At 37.3% G+C, this 5,438-nt stretch overlaps 1 long non-coding RNA gene across 2 annotated transcripts; it reads left to right on the forward strand.

Moving 5' to 3' along the window:
- The first annotated feature begins 1,767 nt into the window (after nucleotides 1-1,767).
- On the forward strand, nucleotides 1,768-2,471 carry LOC112195992. Of its 2 annotated transcripts, none has more exons than XR_002934875.2 (3): nucleotides 1,768-1,933; nucleotides 2,220-2,301; nucleotides 2,389-2,471. It is a non-coding gene; the product is annotated as an uncharacterized LOC112195992 (long non-coding RNA). The 2 variants fall into 2 exon arrangements; XR_005809408.1 differs by having other exon boundaries at nucleotides 2,240-2,301; nucleotides 2,389-2,469.
- Nucleotides 2,472-5,438: the final 2,967 nt, after the last annotated feature.

The following is a 5,438-nucleotide window of genomic DNA, read 5'->3' on the forward strand; positions in this document are numbered from 1 at the left end:
GACATGGTGGGTGTAGCGAGGGGAAGAGGAGAGAGAGAGAGAGAGAGAGAGGCGTAGAGAGAGATGACAGTGGAGGCTAAGGAGGCGTTGTGGTGGAGATTGGACCGGAGAATGTGGCCGTACCAGAAGAAATTGAATGACTTCTTACCTGCCCTTTCAATTTCGGGTTTTCTGAGAAAGTCTCAAATTTTATGGTTGATATGTAATTTAGAATTTTGTAAAAAAAAAAAAAAAATTAGTTTTACAGGCTAACGGGTAAGCAGGTTACCATTATTGAATATTCTGAACCGTTAGATATATTCTCAATTTAATTATATCCGACGGTCTAAAATATTCAAAAAAGTTAATGTATGGCATACATTAACATACACTAGAATTTTCCTATATATATATATATATTAACGATAAGTCTAAACAAACTGAAATCAACTTGATACTCACAATGTGTTGGACAGGCCAGTAAAACAGAGTCAGGCTGATGAGCAATGCAAATGTACCGATGAATCCAACTTTAGATTCAGGTAACAATGTGCACGGGATTGTCATAGCTGCAGGAACTGCAACGTTGCACAGAAAGAACAGGATCCCAGTACACACCTAAACAAGAAAAAGATCAAAGAGGTACGAGTAATAATAAGCTGCTGTGTTATTATTCTAGACATGAGACCTATCTGCATATACTCTATACAACTTACCTTTTCATCATGATTTAAGCGGACTATTGTAATCACTAGTTGGAAAACCTCGATCGCTATCAGTATTGTCTTGGTTACAATCAACACAGCTGACTCTTTATTTAGAATTTCGTATGCTAGCCAGATGGTGCAAGACAGCAGAGACAACAAACACTCAAGAGCATTGAACTTCTCAATGCTCGACCCCACATCCACCATCAGGTGGCTAGTGGCATATACAGCATGAGAAATTCGTATAATCATGACAATCCCTATAAAAAGAACGAAAACTAAGTTTACAACATTGAAGTTTTACATAATTAAAGTGATTAAATGTAGAATAGCTGTATTGATCGACGGAACAATATATATGGACGACTTACCCAGTGAATAAACTGTAAGAATCTCCATGATTGTCTCATGGTGCTGTTGATTGTGTGATGGCGTTAGATCTGGCCCAGGTGGGCAGGGCAACACCGCCAAAGGTTCATTTTCATCTATGTTAAAGTAAGTAAACAATTAATTAATACCGCCAAAGGTTCATTTTCATCTATGTTAAAGTAGGAAAATAATTAATACTCATCTAGGTTAAACGAAGGGAAAATGAGATGCCAAAGCCCTTACCAAAAGAATCAATATCACATTTGGGCCAGCCTGCTTCACCACTCTCTCCACCAACCAGAGAGTGTTTAGCGTCCTCAATTGCAAGTGTGGAGTGAAACAGGGCTCCAATGACAATCAAAGCCAGTGCTGCAGCCTTCTCCATCTCAAAATTGACCAAAGTTCTGTGTTCACAAAGCATACAATATTGTTAGTAAACATGATCAATGTATTAAAAAGCGCGCCTTAAGGCTTAGAAAGCGCGAGGCGCTGTAGAAAATGAGTGTGTTTTGCAGGTGAGGCACAGAGGCGGACAAGGCGGCGATGCAGGCGGAAAAGGCGGCCAAAGTGCACCTTAAGGCGTCTAAAGCGATCGCCTGAGAAAAATTTTTTTTTTCTTCTTCACCAAAACGACGTCGTTTTGGTGGTTTTGAGAGTTAAAACTCCTTCAGGTCTCGAGCTGAAGTTATTTTCGATTCCTTCAGCCTCCGACTCTTTCACTTCCAAATCCCAATTCCCAAGAAACAAATTTGATAAAATCATCAAGAGCCCATGAGTTTTCTCAAGGATTTGGCTCTAAAGGAGGCTTTTTTCGCACTTGGAGCAAGAGATTTTCTCACTTGGAGATTTGGAATCGGATTTGCAGCAAAGGATTTAAGGTATGAATTTGATTTCCTCGATCTTGCTGGTGAATCCGATTTGCAGCAAATGTTTTGTTTTTTTTGTTCAATTAATCACTTTGGTGCAACTGGGAATATGAGAGGTGTTGGGGATTATCATGTGCTTTGGTCATATTACTCATATATGATAGCAATCTGGGATTTTCATGTGTTTCTGGTAATCATTTTGTAATCAAAACAAAGGAGTGGTGTTTCATTATGGCCAAAGTTGCTGGCTTTACCTCTAGCAGAATTGCTTTCTCAATTAAGTTTCTACTTATTGTAGTAATGTTCCTTGTATGGCAGATCGAACACCTTCAAGTATAGTGAGGCTGGCTAGAGTACTAATCACTGATAATTAGCTTCTGGTATAGCTTCTGTTATTATCTTTTAGAGAAATTGACAGTTATGTTTGTGTTGTGACGTGACGGTTATGTTTGTTTTGTGAGTTTCAGGGGCACATGATGTGGCTGCATAGACAAGACTCCTAGGAGAAGTTTGAGGGATCTCAGTGAAGCCAATAACAATGATGCTGATAGTCAGCTTTTAAGCTTTGAGCCATTACCATTAGAATTGTATGTAAACAATTCCCAACTTCTGAAAAATTCAGTCTGTGTGATTGGTTTATGAGTTTCAGTGTGTAATTGGGAGGGAGTAGTCTGATTTTGGTTGTCAAATGTTAGTTTTTGGTTACAATACATGTTCTATATATAAGACTAGTTATATAGATAAATACAACTGATTTATACGTAAGGCTTACGCCTTACGCCTCAAGGCGAACGCCTTCTTGAGGCTCTCCCGAAAACGCCTCGGCTACGCCTCAGCCCTTTAAAACATTGAACATGATTCCGTCAAATTTGAAGAAGAAGAAGAGACGATCTACTATGTATATGAAATGGAATATGATTCCGGCGAAAATCTACTTTGTAGAGAACGAAAGAAGAAGAAGAAGAAGAGAGGATCTACTATGTATTGTGAAATGGAATATGATTCCGGCGAAAATCTACGTTGTAGAGAACGAAAGAAGAAGAAGAAGAAAGAGGAGAGAAGAAACGGTTTAGAAAACGAAAGAAGAAGAAGAAGAAGAGAAGCTTACTTGTAAACAGAGACGTACGATTTACTTTGTATTGTGAAATGGAATATGATTTCGGTGAAAATCTACTTTGTAGAGAACGAAAGAAGAAGAAGAAGAAGAAAGAGAAGAGTATAAACGGTTTAGTAAACGAAAGAAGAAGAAGAAGAAGAAGAAAGAGGAGAAGAATCGGTTAGCAAACGAAAGAAGAAGAAGAATTGGTTAGCTGATAACAAACCTCTTGGATTCAGTGAGAGTGAGAGAGAGTGAGAGACGTCACACTTTTTGTGTGATAAGCTGGGCGTCACTCTCTTGGTAAGTCGCGTGTGCGCACGCGTAGCTGACAGGTGTTTTTTTTTTTGTTTTCCTTATCTTGTTCTTGTAAAGAGGAGTTCTAAATACACACCTCACATCCGGTACACCATCTATTTAATTTTTTATTTTAATATTAGACAAAATACACAATCCAAATTACCTAAAATATCCTTAATCTCTAAAACTATGAAATATCATATTATTTAACTATATTAAGATTATTATTTAATATGATTATTATATATTAGTATATTGAGATTGCATAATTTTCTTTTACATATTTTCTTCTATTTTTTGTTGGAAATTTTGGCCTATCCCAACTCCATTACGACATCAATCAATAGGAATTTGAAAATATAAAATTTCGAACATTTGCAAATCCTTCAAAATTTAAACTTTCAATATGGTCTGCATAATTTACACTTTCATGCACTACATGTTCAATATGTTACGCAAGATGAAAACTAAAAAATGATAGGAAAAAAAAAAAAAAACCCAAATGCTTTGCTTTCTTACTCTACTCACTCTCACAACTTACTGGCAACCACGTCCCTTCAAAACAACGGTGGATCTCAATGAGATAGCTCTCGAGATTACGTCAAATTGTATTCAATACAAGATGAAGAATGCATATCTCATCTAAAGATAGTTGAACGAGGTATTCAAATTCATGTCCATAATCGAAATTCAAGTAATGAAGTGCAGAGAAGAAAGATGTATTGCAACGTATAGGGTTTAAAAAAAGAGACATAGAAATGCGCGATTCAATTTTTTTTTTACTTCTAATATATAGATATCTATTTTGGTCATTTAACGTACTTATAAAATTTAATTTGAAATATAAAATAATAGGGATGTGTATTAAGTAGTTAGGGGTGTATATTTAAAATTTCTCTCTTGTAAATTAATTTTTTTTTTATCAAAAATCGTCATCAAGCTCGTTGCCTCGTTGGATTGTTGAATCTAAGACCACTATCCTTTCTCACTGCATTTTACCTTTGTAGGTCCATAGAGAATGAGTCCTATTAATTTTTTGTTATTGATAAGTGGTCTTTTTTTTTTTTTTTAAACAAGAAGTTTTATTCATTAAATATTATTTTATTGAGATCATACAATGTGGCATCAGAAATAAAGATTAGAGCTATTTTCAAAAAATAATAATAATAAAGGTCGGAGCTAAGGTGATAGACCTAGGACTTTTGACCCGAAAACCCGCAGAACCAGCCCAAAATGAAAAATAGAGACTGTCCGAGGAAAACCGAACCGAGAGAGAAACGACCGGTTCTGTTCAGTTCCTGTATGTTCAAAACGCAAAAAATCGAAGAACCGATATAATGGTCTCCTTTTCCACCTGGCATCCTATCATTGGCTTACCGATAACGGATCTAAAGCCCTAAAATTGTAAACGCAGCCCCAATTTTAGTTCTTCAATTCTTCTCTTCTTCTTCCTCCTTCTTCTCGAGTCTTGACCTCATCCCCGATTTCACCCGACTGAAATCTCATTCGAAAACCCCATTCGGGCCTTCGGCCATTCCTTCACACCTTCACCCGATCGGCCAATCCCCAATTCGAAAAGTCTAAAGTTGAAACAATTTGAAAATCCCCAATTCTTCTGATTCCACTTATTCCAGTCCAAAGTAATGGCCTTTGAAGGCTCTGAGTTAGGAACTCAATCCAATCACTCCACTAATTCAGTAACTGGCAATGAGGTCGTGGCTGCTCTACAAAATGGAGATGAATAGAATCAACATCATCTCCTTCTCCAGCAACTCGAGCTTCAAAAACTAAAGGGAAGAAGAAGTTTGAGCCTGCGAAGAACACGAAGAGAAAGAGGGATAAGAAGGCCAAGAAGGAGAGGTCCGAAGTGTAGGAGCATTTCACCAAATTCGACAAGCCTTTACTGGAGGTTGTGGATGGACAGGAGACTGTAGTTGGCAGTACAAAGAGAGCTCAATGTAAGTACTGCTCCACTCATTTGCAACTTTAAGCCTTTAATAATGTGAACTGTTCTTTGTCTGTTTGCACTTATGTAGAACAAGTAGAAGAAGAGAGAAAGAGATTGGAGAAGGCCAATGCAGGTGCAGCAATAGAAGTTGAAAAAACTCATGCCACTCAACA

Source organism: Rosa chinensis, chromosome 4 (genome assembly GCF_002994745.2).
Source record: "Rosa chinensis cultivar Old Blush chromosome 4, RchiOBHm-V2, whole genome shotgun sequence".
NCBI classification, from domain to species: domain Eukaryota; kingdom Viridiplantae; phylum Streptophyta; class Magnoliopsida; order Rosales; family Rosaceae; genus Rosa; species Rosa chinensis.